Raw genomic sequence first — 21,458 nt, forward strand, 5'->3', positions numbered from 1 at the left:
GTGGGTAGCGAAGAGAATGAGATCTATTTGTGGGAAAGGAAGAGGTTAATTGGAAGTGTAATGCGACCACATATTTGAGGGAGGGGGTTAATTAACAAGGAAATGTGCCAATCTAAATTAAGAAGGGAGATGGTTAGTTGGCGTGCAAATATGGCATATCTAATTTGGGAATAGATAAGGTAAATTGTCAGGCAAATGTGGCAGTCTTAATTAGGGAGGTTGAGGGTGAACTGGCATTTGAATGTAGGGTCTTGTCACTATAGTTTTGGTTATTTGACAGTGGCAAGTAGGGACATTTTGGGGGGATGTAGAGGCTTATAGTCTGGATTGGTAGGGGGCCCACAAAATATTGCACCAGGGCCCTCTATCCGTTCACTATTGGGTACTATTGGGCTGGAGCAATTTTCAAATGAATCTCACTACTGCAGTGAGATCCAGTTAAAGCCTGCAGGGGCCCATTTGATTAATTAATGTTTAAATACAGTAAGAAGAGAATACAGTGAATCTTGGAGGAATTTTATCAGACGTAGTGAGAGTAATTGTGCTGAATTAGGTAATTTTGCTAGAGCAAATTTGAGTTTAAATTAATAAATATTTAGCAACTGATATCACAATTCAGCCCAAGCACAGCCAGGGCACACAATGTAAATGATGAGGAGAACAGAAACATTGCTTTGATTTATCCTCTTCCACTTATGTTTAGTGGCAGAAAAAAATAAACATTTATGACAATGATTGGCAGGGGGCAAAGATGGAAGCTCCAAGTTCCAGGACAAACATCTAGATTTCTATATTTAATTTTTTTTTCATAACTCACAAAACGTCTATCTTCTGTCCATACTCCCACCTCTGATGCTCACCTTCAAGACTTCTCGAGGGCTGCACCGTTCCTGTGGAACTCACTTCCCTCCTCCATTAGATGCTCACCCAGTCTCCACTTCTTCAAAAATTCATTAAAAACCCACTTCTTCATAAAAGCATATCAATTAAACTGTTAATAGCTCACGCCTAATTCCTCTCTTGCAACTGTCATTAGTCTAATACGATCCTTACCTTTTATGTCACTTTACTCCACTCCCTCTAGCATGTAAGCTCGTTGAGCAGGGCCCTCAACCCCTCTGTTCCTGTGTGACCAACTTGTCTGTTTACAACTACATGTCTATTCGTCCACCCATTGTAAAGTGCTGCGGAATTTGTTGGCGCTATATAAATAATAACATAACAAAACAATGTTTGCTTCATAAATAGACATGAGCAATATTAACCCCTTAACGACACATGAAGGAAATATTCCGTCATGATTCCCTTTTATTCCAGAAGTTGTGTCCATAAGGGGTTAACAACCCAGGAAATGGCAATTCTTGTTCCATAAGATAACAGGGCCAATCAAGAGGTTTCACTGCTTTGCAATAGTCCCATATAGCACGCCTTAGTGATTTTCCCCTTTGTTATCATTATAAAGAATTTCATTACAGTTGCATTACTTCATTGTCCCTGTTTCACATACAAATTATTAGCCGATGGTTACATACACAGTGACCCTGCAGAGAAGCTGAAATATATACAATGTTGAAATGTGGGGGAGAGTGTTGAAGCTGTCCTTGTGCAACTGCAGTTTCCCACTACGGAACTAGTGTAGTTCATGATATGAAATGATTTCTTTAGTATGTATCATTTCCATACCCTGAACAAGCTGAATATAATTTCACTTAAAACACTGTTTTTCAACCTTGCATACTGTGGAAATCTGTTCTATTTGTTTTTCTGTGGAAACAATTTAAACTAATTATATACATTCACAGCTTTGTTTAAAGTCAGAGAAAAAAAGTTCGACATTCTTGAAGCATTCCACAAAGCTTGAACTGGTGCCATTATATGCAGTCTATCCAAAGTAAGTGAAATAAATCCACTGTGGGAACAGCTATGGTAGATATTAACAGTAATACTTATTGCGGTTGTGTTTATTATGTGAATTATTGTGTTGCAAATGTTGCAACTCTTAGTCTATTGTTGCAGACAAAATAATTGAGCATAATTTTTTTGAAAAAAAACAAAGTTTTAGGAGTTTTTGGAGTGGCTCCCTCTTTTAAGTCTAGCAAATATTGAATATAACTAAAGCTTGAGGTCAAACACATGGGACAAAAAAACACACGCACACACTCTTCAACAGGAACATGATTTGATTCTTTGAGTGAAGATGTTGGGTGTATAAACTCAGGAATGCCTGTGCTGGAGAACAATACTATTTTTAACACCTGAGGGAACAGCTCCTCTAGTATGGATGGAATCCAGAATGGAGGAAAGGCTAGGCAGGTTGAGGTGGTTGGGGACTCTATTATTAAGAGAGTAGACAGGGAAATGTGCTGCTCTGGTCGTGTCAACTGGTTGTCACCCAGGTGATCAGGTTCGGGATGTCACTGACAGAGTACATGGATTGCTGGGAGGGGCTCGGGATGACATATTGGTACCAATGACAAAATCATGGGAAGATGAAGGGTCCTAAAGAATGAGTTCATAGACTTAGGAAGCAAACTGAAGAAGAGGACCCCAAGGTGATATTCCTGAAATACTATCAGTTCCACGTACTACATTGGAAAGGCAGCTGGAGATTAGGGAGGTCAATGCATTGTTGAGGCCATAATGTAGGAAGGTAGGTTTTGGTTTCTAGAGCACTTGGCTGATTTTACTCTTGGTTACCATATTTATACATGTGATGGATTCCATGGATGGATGGAAGAGGGTTCGTTGTTCTGTGAGAGAGGATTGCTAGAAGGTTGGAGGAGTTTTTAAACTAGATATAACAGGGAAGGACACAGAAGCATAACTGTGACAGATAGTATATACGAATATGGAATTAAGGTAAAGTCCAGGACGGTGGGGATGGGGGAGTGGTAAGATTAGAAGACAAAGTAAGAAGGTATTAAAAACAACAAATATTAGCTTTAAATGTCTGTCTTCTAATGCAAAAAGCTTGTGTAATAAAATGGGTGCGCTTGAGATATTAGCATACAAGGAAAAGTATGACACTGAGATTTGGCAGGATAAAACATGTAATTGGGCTATTCATTTAAATGGATATATTTTATTTAGGGAGAATAAAATATTGAAAAGGTGGTGTGGCAAGTCAATATATCAATCCTGATTTGAAGTCAGGTATTAAAAAATGGTATGTGATGGTAGTGGTAAGAATGTGGAAGCATTATTGGTGGGAACTTGCATAGGAGGAAACAGGGGGCATTCATTAATAGTAGAAATAGGTTACAGACCCCAATGAATAATACTAATGGGGAAGGGGAACTGCTATATCAAAATAATAGGGCTGCACATCTGGCTGAATTGTTAATCATTGGAGATGTTAATTATTCAGACTGGGACATAGTAGTACAATTAAGGGAACAGGTTTTCAAACCTGTAAAATTGCACTTTTATATCTCAATTAGTAGAAACACTACATATAATAGATGTTTGTCTGCATCTTGCAATTAATAGCAAATTTGACCTAATTTTTAAAAGGCTAATTTCAATAGGATAAGCACATCTTTGAATTGACTGGCAGGAACTATTCGGTTGCAAATGCTCAGAGAATAAGAGGAAGGTCTACTAACAAATTCTACAGAAGTGCATTTCTCAATACATTTCATTGGGAAACAAATATAAAATAATTAGTAAGAGAGTCAGTCAAGTGATTAACAACAGGGCCGGACTGGGAAGAAAATTCGGCCCGGGCATTTTTTTATTACAGCGACCCACTAAAAAGGGGGCGGGGCCAGATAGGGTGTGTTTTGTCATCACCAATGACAAGCACGCCCCATCACAAAGTGAGCATGTTGGTTCAATGCTCTTCCAGGGTAGACCATGCGCAGAGCTCTGCTGAAGGGCTCTGGCATGAGAAAAAGACCCTGTATTTGTTATGCACAGCGCAAGCAAATTTAATAACATGCTTGCACTGTGTTTGCTTGAAATTTGTCTCTGGTGTCTCCATAGTTGGGATACCAGGAGACAAAAATGCTAGGAAAGCATATTGTGCAGTGTGTGTGAGGGTGTGTGTAAGGGGTGTAGTGTGTGTGCGAGAGGAGTGCAGTGTGTGTGAGGGGTGTAGTGTGTGTGTGTGTGAGTGATGGGTGCTGTGTTTGCGTAAGGGTGCTATGTGGGTAAGGGTGTTGTGTGTGTGATGTGTTGTGTGTGTGATGGGTGCAGTGTGTGTGTGCTGTGTGTGAGCGGGTGCTGTGTTTGCATCAGGGTGCTATGTGCATGTGAGGAAGCTGTGTGTGAGGGTGCAGTGTCTGCATGTGAGGAAGCTGTGTGTGTCAGGGGTGCAGTGTGTGTGAGTGAGGGTGCTGTGAGTGTCAGGGGTGCAGTGTGTGTGTGTGCTGTGAGTGTTAGGGGTGCAGTGTGTGTGTGTGCTGTGAGTGTTAGGGGTGCAGTGTGTGTGTGCTGTGAGTGTTGGGGGTGCAGTGTGTGTGTGTGCTGTGAGTGTTAGGGGTGCAGTGTGTGTTAGGGGTGCAGTGTGTGTGTGTGCTGTGAGTGTTAGGGGTGCAGTGTGTGTGTGTGCTGTGAGTGTTAGGGGTGCAGGGTGTGTGTGTGTGTGTGTGTGCTGTGAGTGTGTGACCACTTTTTCTGTTCTACCAAAATACTAATGGCATAGCAGTACAGACTAGAAATACAATGCTATGAGTGCATAAACAGCCTCTCCATCCTCATGTGTCATGCTAGTAGCCTATAGTTCTTATAGTGAACATTTAAGTAATTCAAAGATGGAGTGTCTGATCACTCATCTGCTTTGTACATGTCCAAAATCATGCTGGAGGAAAAGGTATTCATGTCTGTAACATACATAGCACAATCACCACTGTAATAATAAATGATATGTTTATTTGTGTTTTTGACTAAAATGCATTAAGATGACATAACATAATTTAAATCCTGACAAATGTGTGATTATTTCCCCCCTCCCTGCTTACCTTATGCCTGGGAGGGGGGATCCTGCTGCTGGCTTCCATCCCTGGTGGTCCAGTGGTGCGTGAACTCTAGCCTGTGAGGCTAGAGTTCACTCTTGCGAGATCCAGAGCGTTGCCATGGCAACGCTCCGAATCTCGCAAGAGGAACCCGACGGAGCTGTAAGTAGGAGCTCCACCGGGTCCTCGCCTGGCTCCCTCCTCTCTCTCCCCGCCGGCGGCCGCAGGATACTGTATGTGGCCCGGTGAGGGAGATCTCTGATCTCCCCACCGGCCCGCCATGGACTACCGCAGGGCCGGCGCTCCTGTGATCTCCCTGCCGGCCTCGGCCCATGGCCACCGCGGCCCACCGGGCATTTGCCCGGTGTGCCCGATGGCCAGTCCGGGCCTGATTAACAATAAGAAAAGGGCATTCAAAACATTTACATCAGATTGGTCAAAAGCAACCTGTAATAAATATATGCATGCCAGTAGTGCTTGCGAAAAGGCAATTAGATGGGCTAAATTAGAAAAAGATTCATTGGTATATAGCAAAGAAGAATCTATGTCTGTAGAATCTGCAAATCTCTTTCAGAAAAGTATTTCAGCAAACAGGTGAGTGGTTAACATAGGTAAAGGGTTATAGCAATTAAATAAGGTTAATGCATATAAAGCCCCAGGTCCAGATGGTATTCAGGGATGACCCAGTTGTTGCTAAGGTGTTTTTAGAAAACAAAAAACACTTTAGACAAGACTGGGTAATCCCTAAATCCTGGACTGGTGCTTTGAGGACTGGTTTGGGAACCACTATGTTAACCAAATGGTGGAAATGTGCCCCTATCACTGTACAGCAAAATATATGCATAATATATTATTTTGTATATGTCTTGCAGCACACGGATTGGCCCGTTTTCACTTATTTTGGAGTCAACATTTGTCAAATCCATATTTTGACTGTTGCAATACATTTTTTTATCTTTGGAAACAGCACCAAAATTTCTCGCTGTGCACAAGTCTACTGCAATGTACTATTAATGTTCCAGTACAGTGCATACAATATAAAATATTCAATATTACCTTACAGTCTATGGCAATTAGAATATTATTCATGTAAAAAGGGAAATCTAGAGAATATAAAACATAGTGTAGTATTTTAAACACAATAAAATAAAAACACACACACACACACAAATCAGGAAGCCTCATGCAGCTCAGTTCAATGATGAGTATCCTTCATACTCAAAATCACTGTTTAGTAGCTCATATGTCTGGTACAAAGTGCAACAAGAGGAATTTCCATACTTTAGCATATAGTTATTCAAAAACAATATATTAACCCCTTAACGCCATCACAGACTTCTATGTCAGCCGCATTTAATTGATCTTTAAAGCCATTGCGGTAGCATAGAATGCCATAACTGCTTTTGCCACCAAAAACATAAATAATTGCATAAATATATGTATAGACTATACACTTTTGCAAATTGCATTTTAGCCTGTAAGTTTCCAAAACACCATAAAACCTGTAAATGGGAGGTACTGGTGTACTCATGAGACATTGCTGAACACAAATATGTGTATTATATTGCAGAAAAGGTTACAGTATTATGACATTTGCAGTTAAAATTAAAATGCCATGCAGAACTAAAAAAAAATACAAAATCTCGTAATTTCTCACACATTTTTAGATTTTATTCATATAAAATTATGTTCCATATATAAATATTTGATATGACATGAAAGTCCTGTTTCTCCTAAACAAAATGATATATGATAAGTGTTAGTGCACTTAGTATGAAAGAGGTGAATTATGGTTGAACAGACATATAGGGCAAATTCTAGGTTTTGATTTTGTTTTCATCAGAACTTGTACAATTGCCTCCATCCTTAAAGGGATAAAATCGTAAATCAATCATACTCACAAGAATGGTGCAATCACACAGTAATAGGTGATAACAGCACACTTGTAATCAGCACAAGCATAATTTTCAACTTCCACTGCTGCCCACAAACTCACAATGCGGTTCAGTTTGAGTGTCACTCTCAAGCCGTGCACACTAGCTGGCTTGAGAACTAAGGTGTTCAGTCTATGAGATGTATCAAATCTGTGCTTGCACGGTGATCACTCAAAACCTTCAACTCCTACAAACTTTATATGTATGGACCTACTTCATCAGGGAGGATAAGAAATGACTGATCACCATATCTTTAAATACACACAAGCAATCACTTAGTGAATAATACATTTATTTTAAAAAAGACTTGTTTGATAATTGATTTCCTACATATCTTTTTAAACTACCAGTGTATATACATAATCTCTAATAAAATCTACAAATATGACCAGCCACTTTATACTGTTTATCTGATACGTTTTACCTTGTTGCATTTCTTATTTTGTTACAAACTATGATCTGCTTAGTCATAACCTAATTGGCAATGCATATGTGAAATTTTTGGAAAAAAACTATGAAAAAAAGACAGAGAAAATAAATATAACTTTTTTCATGAATATTTTCTATAAAATGAATAGCTCTTAAAAAATATTTAATTGATAAAAAAATATACGATTTATATACTGTTCTCCTCTGATGAAGTCCGTGTTACCTGGCGTACAGTTACAATTTCAAATTTATTTGGTGTCAGAGACACCAGGGCGCGACTGGCATCAATCTGACTTGCCATTTTTCCAAGAACTTGAGACAAAACTGAGGCCTTTGGCACATGATCTTTTCCAAGATAATGAAGTCTATCAGGGTTATTCACTAACATCCAAATGGCCCTGAACCGATTGGGGACAAAACACCTGGCTGCATACAGGACCATTCAGACTCCAAAATCTGGATGTTGATGAAATTCATCAATGTCTGGCTTTTGTAATTCAGGCTCCAGATTTCAACCCGCCTGAACTCCACAGCATGGCTGAGATCCATGCCAAATGGGTAAATAGCGGCTCAGAGAGTTCAACTCTGAGCCTTGATTTAAAAAAGCCAAATTATTTTCTAGCTGGCCGCTAGCACTGCAAATAGCTAAATACCCTATGCGGTGTGAGAGTTAATTATGTGTCAGCTGGCCAGCACCCGCTAACCAGCCACCATATGGAAATAGTAAAAAAAAAAAAAAAAAAAAAATAATAATAGTAATAATACTAAATAGAACTCCTGTGAGGGTCAATAAAACCCCCATGTTACTATAATGGAGGTAATGTACCTCCATATTTCCCCACTTGCCAGATGGATGGAATATCTGCTAAATAATTAAACAAGCGACTGGACTGATTTAGTTGCCTAGTTGCTAGAAAAGAAGAATGGGGCCTTTGAATTCACGGAGAGGACAAGGTCTCGTGTGCATCTGGTGGGGGAAACTTTTATTTTAAGGGGTGGCTATTTTCACCTCTCCTGGCCTCCAATCGTGGCGCGGGGTGGGGCCCCTAATACTTATAAGAAGTGGAAGAACATAGCCTTTGGTCAGGATCCTATATAATTAAAAAAAATAGGGGTTGACAATGGCATGTCAAAATAATTACTAGCCAACAAATCAGAGAGCTCTTGGTCATATTGCAAAGTATGAGAACTTTTTACATTCTTTTTCAACACTTGGAAAAGAGTGTGAACCCTCATACTGTGGTGAGCCCTACATGGGTGAAGATCGCTTATTTGTATTGTGGTGTTTTTTTTCCAGGTTTGGAAAGCTCTACTTTTTTAAATTTAATTAGTGATATTTATTTTGTATTTTTGGGTGGGATAAAGAAAATAAAAATTAGAAGAAAGAAGACTTCTGATAGTAAGTACATATTTAACCCCTTAAGGACACATGACATGTGTGACATGTCATGATTCCCTTTTATTCCAGAAGTTTGGTCCTTAAGGGGTTAAAATACGGGTTTTAGATTTAATTGCCCCCCTCCTAACTATTAGTAGGGTTAAACATAAAAAATTAAAGTAGCCCTCACCCGATGCAAAAGGGTAATGGACTATGTCCATCCCCCCAGCCCCATTATTTATAGGATGGTGCCTTTTCTAGTGACTGGACAGCAATAGCTGCCCATTGGCTAGTTTTAAATGTTTAGCAGACATGACCCCAACTGCTTTATAGTAATATAGGGTTTTTATTGACTCCCATAAGATATTTATTTATTACTATTTTAATGTGGTAACTGACTAGCAAGCACCGGCCAGCCACCATATAATTAACCTTTGCATTCTCATAAGGTTTTAACATCAGGCAAAAAGTTACTCATATTATCAATTCTAGCCATCAGGTGATTGATAAATCTCCTATGCCGGAGCTTTAAATTTGTTCAGATGCAAAGATCACTAATATTCCAAGCTCTTCCACATGAATATTACAGAATCTGACAGACCAAACAAATCCTGACCGCATTGGGATTTAGTAAATGTGAGAAACCAATATGGTATAAATTTAGTTGTCCTCATTGGGATTTGTCCATTTAGAAGAAATTTGGTTTTTAATGAATAATCCTGTATATATTTAAAGATAATTCAGCTACTTGTCCTGTTGCAGCTATGTGCAAAAAGTGGTGTCAGGAAAATCATATTACACTGCTAGAAAGGCCAGGCAACAGCCCTGAACAGAATCTAATAGAAAATCTGTGGGGCCAATTAAAGAAACATGTTAGTCAGAATCAGCCAAGGAGTAAAATGCAATTGATAGAAGCAATCATACAATGTGGTTTCACATTATAACACCTGATGAACTAAAACGTTTGGTTCACTTCATGGGACACCATGATAAAGCCATTGGTGGTCAAGTTGATCTAAGTGGGCCACTGCCCCTATTTGATGCTTGCTGTGCAATGGCTTATTAAGAGCTTGAATGTCATCAAATATCACCACACAATTTTTCCATAGACACCCTCATAAAAGGGGTGTGTTCATGCAGACAATGTCTTAACACTAAGAGTGCAATCCAGAAGATCCTAAAGTTCTCAGTGTAGAATTTTGTTCTGTTGTAACAGCACTGGTATACCTATTGGACATATATACAGGTGATACTCGAAAAATATTAATATTGTGAAAAAGTTCATTTATTTCAGTAATGCAACATAAAAGGGAAAACATGCAGATAGATGCATTACATGCAAAGCAAGATAGTTCAAGACGTGATTTGTCATAAGTGCGATGATTATGGCTTACAGCTCATGAAAACCCCAAATCCACAATCTCAGTAAATTAGAATTTTGTGAAAAGGTGCAATATTCTAGGCTCACAGTGTCCCACTCTAATCAGCTAAGTAAGCCATAACACCTGCAAAGGGTTTCTGAGCCTTTAAATGGTCTCTCAGACTGCTGACCTGACAGTTCGGCAGAAAACCATCAATGACACCCTCTATAAAGAGGGAAAGCCTCAAAAGGTAATTGCGAAGGAAGTTGGATGTTCCCAAAGTGCTGTATCAAAGCACATTAATAGAAAGTTATGTGGAAGGGAAAAGTTTGGAAGAAAAAGTGTGGAAGAAAAAGGTGCACAAGCGCAGGGATGACTGCAGTCTGGAGAGGATTGTCAGGAAAAGGCCATTCAAAAGTGTTGGGGACTTTCACAAGAAGTGGACTGAGGCTGGAGTCAGTGCATCAAGAGCCACCACACACAGACGGATCCTGGACATGGCCTTCAGATGTCGTATTCCTCTTGTCAAGCCGCTCCTGAACAACAAACAACATCAGAAGCGTCTTACCTGGGCTAAAGAAAAACAAACCTGGTATGTTGCTCAGTGGTCCAAAGTCCTCTTTTCTGATTAGAGCAACTTTTGCATCTCATTTGGAAACCAAGGACCCAGAGTCTGGAGGAAGAATGGAGAGGCACACACTGCAAGATGCTTAAAGTCCAGTGTGAAGTTTCCTCTGTCTGTGTTGATTTGGGGAGCCATGTCATTTGCTGGTGTTGGTCCACTGTGCTTCATTAAGTCCAGGGTCAACACAGCCATCTACAAGGAGATCTTGGAGCACTTCATGCTTCCTTCGCAGACGAGCTTTATGGGGATGCTGACTTCATTTTCCAGCAGGACTTGGCACTTGCCCACACTGCCAAAAGCACCAAAACCTGGTTCAATGACTGTGGGATTACTGTGCTTGATTGGCCAGCAAACTCACCTGACCTGAACCCCATAGAGACTCTATGGGGCATTGCCAAGAGAAAGATGAGAGACATGAGACCGAACAATGCAGAAGAGCTTAAGGCCGCTATTGAAGCATCCTGGTCTTCCATAACACCTCAGCAGTGCCACAGCCTGATAGCTTCCATGCCACACCGCATTGAGGCAGTAATTGCTGCAAAAGGGGCCCAAACCAAGTACTGAGTCCATATGCATGCTTATACTTTTCAGAGGTCTGATATTGTTCTATGTACACTCCTTGTTTTATTGATTGCATGTAATATTCTAATTTACTGAGATTGTGGATTTGGGGTTTTCATGAGCTGTAAGCCATAATCATCGCACTTATGACATCGCACTTATCATGGCTTGAACTATCTTGCTTTGCATGTAATGTGTCTATCTCATATATTAGTTTCCACTTTTACGTTGCATTACTGAAATAAATGAACTTTTTCACGATATTCTAATTTGTATCACCTGTACATGCTAAAAACAATGTACATATACAACGAATGCAGTCATCATTTTTGCTTTTTTTTTTTTGCAAAGTATGGTAGCAACAATTTGCAGCTAAAGATTTTCTCAATTCTCATGAGACCCATGCCTGTAAATCTTTACAATTCAAGAGAAAATCATTTGAATTTGATAAAGTATGTTTTGACACATTCCCCTAAGGGAAATAAATTCTTACAATTTTGAATGTGAATAATCATCTTCCAAATGGAATAGTGTGGAGAGTAGATTAGTTCATACAGTAGACATTGATCGATAGACCAGTGTGTGGTTGATTGACTATATTCTCAGTGTGCAGTATTTGCAAAATTGTCAATGAGTTGCAGAATGATAAAATTGATTATACTGTTCACAGCCGAGTCATCTAGTAATTTGTTTCTGTCACATTTTCACAGGTCCAAATGAAAAACTAATAATGAGAAAGAAAGACAGAAAGAAAGAAAGAAAGAAAGACAAATACCTGATCAAAGTGGTGATGTTAGAATGTAGTTGTTCAAGGAAGGTGACAACTTTTTGACACCAATCTTTTTTTTCTAACTGTGAATTCAATTGAACAGGAGAACTGATAGAATTTCATTAGAGGATTATAGACATTTGAATATGAGCCCACTACAGTCAGCAGAAGCAGGATCCAAGTTGCCACTCAGCAAATACGCAGAGCACCAAGCTGGCTGTGTTCAGGCTAATCAGACAATTTATCAGTTAATGTTTAAAGCTGCTATTTGAAGCAAACAAACATGCTTTAAACTTGTCTAAATGGATTATTTTAGAAACAAAAGTTTAATAGGAACTTTTTTGTTTTCTGTTTGCTCCCTTAATGGTGTTGAAAATAATTATCAATATCAACTAAAGTAAAGAAAATGTGGTGTTTTAAAAACCTTTTTAAAAATAAGGCTCTGGATGACATGCTTGCAGATAGATGTCATGCTTGCAACAAAATACAGATTAAAGTTGCCTATGGCCCTAGGACTAGGTAGAGTGCCAGGTTGTGACTCTACCCTTCGCTTTGTTTTCTCTGAGTGGTGGGTGCTGACTGAGTGTTGTGTGTGTGTGTGTGTGTGTGTGTGTGGAGAAGGCAGCAAGTTGTGTATTTTCCTATGAAAGAACTTAAAGGATCACTATAGTGTCAGGAAAACCGCTTTGTTAAAACCCCTTCAGCAGCTTACCTTTTTCCAGCGCCGGGCTCCCTCAGCGCTGGTGACTTCTCCTCCCCTGTCGACGTCAGCTCCCTCTGCCGACGTCAGCGGGGCCGAATGCGCATGCGCGTCAAGTCCTGAGCGCGCATTCAAGCTGTCAATAGGAAAGCATATTTCAATGCTTTTCTATAGACGCTCTGCATGATGGAGGCATAATATGCCTCCAGCATCGCAGATGCGCCTTAGTGGCTGTCCGGAAGACAGCCACTAGAGGCTGGTTTAACCCTGCAATGTAAACATAGCCGTTTCTCTGAATCTGCAGGGTTAAAACCTGAGGAACCTGGCACCCAGACCACTTCATTGGTCTGCAATTTCACTTTTCACAACTCTGCCAATTAAAAATAAGATTAATATATGCAGATATAATTTCATGGACCAAATTACCAAAGTCCATACAAAGCACCAAAAGGTAGTTATTTCATAAAAGTATCTTACATAGCTACTGACAGTCTGTTTTTATTATGAGAGCTACACTGATCAGCCACAACATTAAAACCACCATTATCATCTAGGTCCCCATGGTGCTGCCAATAAAGCTCTGATGCATCGAGGCATGGGCTTCACAAGACCTCTGAAAGTGTCCTGTTGTATCTGGAACCTGAGAAGCGGATTGCCATAGTCAAGGTGAGAGATGATAGGGACATGGACCAGCACCATAGCTTTATCTGATGCTAGATAGGGTTGGATGTGAGCTATGTTTTTGAGATAGAAGCTGCAGAATTTGGTGAGTGACTGGACATGAGGGGTTAAGGAGAGAATGGAGTCAAAGAGGCAGCAAGTCTGCAAGGTAGAGCTGATGGTAATGCCATTGACTTGGAGGAAGACAAACACAGGAGTAACACTTAAGGGAGGAGACATGAGAAGTTCTGTTTTTGGACAGATTACGTTTAAGGAAACGAGCAGCCATCCAGGTAGAAATAACAGAGAGGCAGTCAGAGACATGACGGGGAGTTAGGGTCAGGTTGGGCTTTTTAAGAATTGGGGATGATGGTTACATACTCGAGGGTGAAGGAAATATGCCAGAAGAGAAAGACATTTTTAATATTTTAATGAGGGGCAGAGCAAGAGGAGGAGACAAAGCATTAATGACATATGAGGGAATAGGATCTACACACCTTGTACACAGTCAGGATCAGATTATAGAAACACTCCGGGCACCATAACAACTTAATTACTTAATTAGAAGGTCCCTGGCACCGGCTTACCATCAGTGGTTAAACTGTAACAAATGGTTTAACACCAAATTGTTGAATTCAGCTCCCATCTGCTTCTGTCTGAAGCTTGAATCAGGAAGACTCGGATAGAGGTGCTGCTGAAGAGGTGATTTTTCTCAAGCTATTTTGTGAATGGGAAGCAAAAAATAGGCTGAACTTCAGCTGATGCTCTCAGCCTTTCAGTGGCACTGCGTCCAACACTTCCTGAATCAAGCTTCAGACAGAAGTGAAAGGAGTTCCTGAATTGCACTGGATTTAGCACTCTGGGGTTAAACTGTTTGTTAACAGTTTAACCCCTTATGGTAATCGGGCAAAAGGAACCTCCTTGCACCATAACAACTTAATTCTGATTAAATTCTTATTGATGCCTGGAGTGTTCCTTTAATAGAGAAGCAGATGGAGCTGCAGCACCATGCCCATTACCCTTTAAGAGACCCATGGTTTCTGACATAATATATTTTTAGTATCACTACCAGCCATCTAGCTCATGTTTTCGCATGTTGGGCACAGGAAGGGGAGAAGGGGCACTTAACAAGGATGAGAAAATTAACTCTATAGTGCATAAACTGATTATCAAAGTGCCTCACCGTTTATCCTGCTGTCTCTGACCCTTGACCTCGGCTTGTCTTATTGATTATTCTGTTTCTCTGGTTCCCTCTGACTTTGGCTTGTATTCTGACTTCTCTCTGTGTGCACAGCCCGGCCACTCTAAGGAACGGTACAGCACTTCCTGTGTCTGTGTTCTGTCAGCGTGAAAGGTTCTGGAGTTCGTGACATTACAACAGGGTCTCATGGAACCTGCTATCACAGCAGTTAGCCAATCAAGACTCCAGGATGGATAGTCTTGATCATCACATGGACCAGTTTGCCCAAGCACTGCAGACCATCCTAGTCCGCACTGCCCACTTACAGCCTCCTGCATCTGAAAATGCTGTACCTCCTCCTATTGCAGCCCCTGAACCAGTCCCTCTTGTTTCGACCCATACGGTTCACATGACACCTCCGCAATGTTATAGTGGTGACCCAACGCTATGTAAAGGGTTCCTTAACCAGATCGGCATACATTTGGTTATGAACTCACGTTCATACCCTAACGATAGGTCTAAAATAGCTTTTTAAATAAATCACCTATCGGGTAGGGCCTTAGCTTGGGCTAATCCCATTTGGGAATCAGGCTCCTCCATTCAGACTTTCTTCGTTCCTTCAAGAGAACCTTTGACCTGCCCGGTAGGGTTGCTTCCGTTGGCAAAGTGCTACTAAGGATCAAGCAACGTTAAAGAACAGTAGCAAATTATTCTATTGAATTCCGCACCTTGGTGGCAGAGGTAGTCTGGAATAATGACGCACTAGTAACTGCATTTCAGGAAGGACTGTCTAGTAATATCCTGGATAAAATTGTACCCCGGAAGTTACTCATCCTACTTGATGATATTATTGATTATTGTATCATAATTAATAATCGCATAAGGGAAAGGCGTAGTCATAAAGAAAACCAAAGAGGGCTTCACACCCATCAACTTCCCTTTCTGCCCTCTACACCCCAGCTCGCTCTACCTCCACCCAGAACCCATGCAACTGGGCTCCACCAAGCTAACCGATTGTGGGAAGAAAGGGCATCTCAGGAAGTCATGCCCTAGTCTTCAGGGACACTCCAGCACATAAGGCCTAATGAGCGGGTCAGCCTTGGGTGTTATTACTGTTCTACTCCTAGGCAATGGTAAAACCATCACCACTGAAGCCCTGATCGATTCAGGTGCTGCGGACAATCTAATGGATAATAAATGTGATAAATCCGCTGCCCTGTCTCTGGTCTGAAAGGCTACACCCTTGGCCATTAGATAAGCCTCTGGTGACACAAGAAACCCGGGAGATACACGTTGGTAGGAGCATTACACAAGGACAGGATAACCTTTTAGATCCTAAATTCTCCTTCAGCACCTGTTGTTTTGGGTTTCCCATGGCTAGTGAAACACAACACTGTGATTGACTGGGGTCCTCTAAACATTATATCATTGGTTAAGAACTGTCAGCACACCTGTCTTGACCAGGTTCATCCTGTATGTTTGTTAAATGTACCCACAGCCTCTCCTTTATCCACCTCCGTTCCACCCCAGTATGCTGACCTAGCACAAGTTTCCGAAAAGAGGGACAAGCTACGTCCACATAATCCATACGACTGTGCCATTAATGTTTTACCCAGCACTATACCACCCAAGCGTAGGGTGTACCTATTCTCAGAGAAAGAGAACAGGATTATGGAGGAATACATACAAGAAGCCCTCAGAAAGGGCTTCATTAGAAGATCCTCCTCTCCTGCAGGGACAGGCTTCTTTTTTGTTTCTAAAAAGAAGGGCACTTGAGACCCTGCATCGATTATAGAGGTTTCAACAGAATCACTATAAGGAATGCCTACCCCAGCCCTTTTATTACTGAGCTGTTCGATTACGTTAAAGGATCAAAATATTTTACCAAATTGTGATCTCAGAGGTGCTTATAATTTAGTGAGAATAAAGGAGAACGATGAGTGGAAAACTGCCTTCAATACTCGCAGTGGGCATTACGAGTATTTAGGCATTGCCTCTGCGTTCTTTCAAATAAATTATGTACTCCGTGAGGTTCTGCACATATGTGCAGTGGTATACTTGGATGACATCCTAATTTTTTCTCCAGGTCTCGAAACACATCATCAACATGTTAGGATGGTGTTAGAAACTTTATTACAAAATGGTCTGTACTGTAAATTAGAGAAATGTCTCTTCGACCAAACCACAATACAGTTCCTTGGTTATATAATTTCAGAGAAAAGTTTCAGTATGATCCATCTAAGTTAGAGGCTATTACTTTCTGGCCACTACCTCAAGGTCTTAAGGCTATCCAAAGATTCATAGGCTTTTCTAATTGTTATAAAAAATGTATCAAGAACTTCTCCACTAGTTCTATAATTAAATTGACTAAAAAAGGGGTCAACTCACGTGTTTTGACTCCTGAAGCTTTCGCGGCTTTTAACACTCTGAAGACAGAGTTTTTCAAAGCTCCTGTCCTGGTTCAGCCTGATCCCTCGCTACCCTTTATTGTTTAGGTGGATGCCTCGGAATCAGGAGTGGGAGCCGTCCTTTCTCAGAGAAAAAAAACTGTTGCTGTTTTTTTTTTCCAAAAAGCTATCTGACGCCGAAAAGAACTACAACATAGCGAACAAGGAACTCTTAGCTATTGTACTGGCTTTCAAAGAATGGCAATATCTATTCGAGGGTGCCAAGTATCCCATTTTAGTAATCACTAATCATAAAAACCTTTCATACATTGCTAATGCCAAGCATTTATCCTCAAGATAGGCTAGGTGGTCTTTATTTTTTTATCACATTTCTAATATACTATCACTTATAAACCCGGGTACAGTAACATCGAAGCTAATGCCATATCTAAACAACATGAACCATTAGAAACCACTTTCGCTGTTCCTGAAACCATTGTTACTACAGCTAATATTATAGCTGCCACTCGTATGGTGGTTTTCTCCCTGCTACTCGATCAGATCAAACAATATCAGGCTTAAGCACCTCCTGAAAAAAACAAATGGTTTATTATACATAAAAGAGAAAGACAGAAAATAGATTGTCTTTATTTCATAATTCTAAAACGGCAGGTCATCCAAATGTTAAGAAGACATATGAAAGCATTACAAGGTTATTTTGGTGACCTTCCTCTAAGGATTAAAGATTAAGTTCTAGCATGTGAGATTTGTTCAAAATCCCCAACACAAAAGCCTTCTTCTGCCTCTCTCTATGCCCAAGTCACCTTGGATGCACCTTTCAATTGATTTCCTAGTGGACCTTCTTCCCTCTGAAGGTCATACAGTCATTTTAACGGTAACGGACACGTTTTCAAAAATGGTCCACTTTATTCCCCTGAAAAACTACCCTCTGCTACTCAACTGGCCAATATCTTTGCGAAGGAAGTGTTTCGACTGCATGGCATACCGGTTGACATTGTCTCTGACAGAGGACCTCAGTTTATCTCCAGATTATGGAGGGGTTTTTGTAAAGAAATGGGCATCACACTCTCTTTTTCCTCTTCCTATGACCCAATGTCTAATGGTGCTGCTGAAAGGGCGAACCAGTCTCTGGAATTTTACTTGCGCTGCTTTGCTAATGAGCATCAGGATAATTGGTCTGGTCGCCTCCCGTAGGCTGAATTTGCCAGAAATACAGTTTGTTATGCCTCTACTGGCTTAAGTCCTTTCCAGGTGGCTTATGGTATTCAATCCAACATCCAACGTTTTCTGAAAAGGAGATACCTGCTTTGAATGCTCACCTTGCTACTTTACGGGAGATGTGGGATCGAGCCCATTCTCCTCTGACCCGTGTGGCTGTGTCTCAAAAGAAGGTCGCTGATCACCTTAGGGGTGCGGCATATTTCAGTTAATAGGGTTTGGCTCGCCACGAAACACTTGTGCCTACAAGTTCCTTCCATGAAGCTGGTCCCGAAATATGTTGGTCCATATAAGGTCCTCCGCAGGGTTAATCCAGTGTCATACTCCTTGGACCTGCCTCCGTCCCTGCGTATTCCCAAACCGTTAATCTGCAATAGGTACACAAATCCTATTGTTGGACCTGGTCCTGTTCATACTACCTCCAGTGACGTATATGAGGTACAGTCTGGTACTTTGCAATATTTGGTCCACTGGAGGGGTTATGTTCCTGAGGAACATTCCTGGGTATCTGCCTCTGATCTGCATGCTCCCTGCTTAGTACAGGCTTTTCATGCTCGTTTCCATCTGAAGCTTTCAGCTTCCTGCCCTCCTGGCGGTCATTGGGAGAAGGGTTATGTCAGGCTCCCTCCTTGCGCGCCTGCCTACTCCTCCCGAACAGCAGCTTCTGCTGGCAGCTTGCCGCTCGCGGGGATCTCATCCTACTCCTCTCCGTGAGTGACAGCTTCTGGTAACCGCGCGTCGCTCGCGGCAACTTTACTTTGCCGTCCACCGCAAGCAGTAGTTTCTGATACTTACCCGCCGCTCGCGGCTGTCCTTAGTTCCTCCGGCAACATTTCTGATACTGCACGCTCGCATGCAGCATGCTTAAATAGGCGTCCGAGTCAGTCACATGACTTGGCACGCAAATATGATGTCATAGGTCAAAGTGGAAGGCCTAAATACCTTCCATGTGTCATAATTAATTCCAGTCAAAAGTTAGCCAATCAGTAGCCTCCTAAGCATATTTAAACCTACCTCTTCCGTGTCTTGTTGCCATGTTGTGGTCTTTTGATAGCCCAATAGCGCGTCTACTCTGTCCGTTTGTCTGATTGTCTGGTTACCGAATTTTTGGCTTGTAGTTTATCCTGCTTTCTCTGACCCTTGACCTAGGCTTCTCTTATGGATTATTCTGTCCCTCTGGTTCCCTCTGACTTTGGCTTGTATTCTGACTTTTCTCTTCTCCCGGCCACTCTAGCTAACGACCGGTACTGCACTTTCTATGTCTGTGTTCTGTCAGCGTGTCTGGTTCCAGAGTTCGTGACAAGCATGGCCTTACTACCATGCTAGAAGCTTTGTCGTCTGACAGGAATTCTGCTCAGCAAACTACCAACATTGGTACTTCCTCCGCTACTACCATGTTTAGGCAGGGTAAAAGGGATGTTAAGCCTAGTGCCACAAAGCAACAGGAACAGAAAGCCTTCCAGACCAGATCATCCCAGGCATGTGTCTGTCAGTCCACTCTTGAATATTTTGTCGAAGCAGCAGGCTAACAAAATCACCTGTATGATTACCCAGATCATCACATCACATTACAGCTAATTTTCCATGATAGAATGGGAGCCCTTTAAACAGCTTGTAATGGTCATGCATCCACAATATACACTTTCCCCGTGATTCACTTTCAGTAGTAAGATAGTCCCTTCACTGTATAGTAGCAATTTCAAATTTGATATCTTAAGAAACAAAAAAATGCAAATGAAATTTTTGAACACAACTAAGTATTATCATAGAATAGTACTAAATTATTTTATTATAAACTAAAACTAGCCCACTCACACACATAATAAATAATGCCACCACACATTTTGGATGATATCTAATGGATTAACCATTGATAGCACCCTGCACTCACCCAGCAAACCATTTTGCACCATTGTTGAGGTGGGAGGAGGCTGGTGAGATATTTTATCCAAGGCCGATAGTTTCCCATTCATGCAGAGGCCTCCAGGGGAAAGGAGAACATTTGTGATGTTGTAATCCAACTAGATGCAATTAAGGAAATTGAAACAGCTTATTAATCAATTAAAGGAACTCTCAAATCACCAAGAACCTGATTAAGAATGGTTTGACTTATTCCCTGTAGAACGCTTCTCCCTACCTCCTCTAAACTAGCAGGAGAGCCGGAAACTCCTTCTAAGAAGTGTTCACGAACTCTCCTGAGCGAGGTTCTGCAGTACATGGCCAGCTCATTGGATGAGAGCATTAGCTGATCACTGTCAGTCAATAAGCTAAAATATGAAATGAGGACTAGACCACAATGAGCGCTCAAACCTGTAGTGGAGTCTAGGAGTGGGACCTGACCGATCCCAAATTAGAAAAAGTTTGACTACTTACATTTGGGGGACATGCAGAAGTGGTTATGGTGCTTGGAGTATTCTTTTAATTATCACATTTTAAAAATTCAGACTAATGTTAGTTCCCTTCTAGTGAACATTTAATAGGAATGTGAAGATAGTCTTTGGAAGACTACTAAAGAAACAGAGCATCAATTCCAGGTATATATTTAAGTTCTGCTGTTCTCTTTTGAAAAACTCAGTTACATGCTGCAACCATTTAAATCAAGTATGTACACATTTCCTATTTTATGGCCTGCTAGCTCTTACACTTTTATATGCTAGTGATTTGAATTTCATTAAATAAGAATGAAATATAATAAAATGTATATAGTTCTCAGGAAGCTTAGAAGCCCCAGAAAAGCCATTGTGTGCCATTTACAGAACATCTAGTTGCCTTTATTGCATGCAATGTAAATCACAAATCAGTATTTCTATACTGTCAATGCTACTACTGCTTTGCCATGTCTGGCACTTGCTATAAATGCAAATCTTGATACATTTAGCTACACTATTCTATTATATAACCAGGACTATTCCCATATGGTAAAACCTAGAGCAGTAGCATACATATTTAATCACTTGACACTAATAAAATGTTTAATATCATGCTTTTTGAGTTCCTTTTCAAAATCTTCCTTTCCTTTCCTTTTCAAAAGTTCATAAAAACTTAAAGTGTACCTGCCATGGTATAAACAAATTACTCTCAAGTTAGACAAAATGTGCAGGAAATGACACCCCATTTTTTATGTGTTATATAAATAATGCATTAAGAGTATTCAATAAATATTAACATTAGATACAATAGCTGTAAATTTATTAAAAGTAATATTACTGCCAAAGAGAGTCAGATAGAGATTTGAATTAGGTGGATTACTTGACTTATAAGTGCCTTTGGAAAAAATTAG

This window comes from Pelobates fuscus, chromosome 4 (genome assembly GCF_036172605.1).
Source record: "Pelobates fuscus isolate aPelFus1 chromosome 4, aPelFus1.pri, whole genome shotgun sequence".
Classification (NCBI taxonomy): domain Eukaryota; kingdom Metazoa; phylum Chordata; class Amphibia; order Anura; family Pelobatidae; genus Pelobates; species Pelobates fuscus.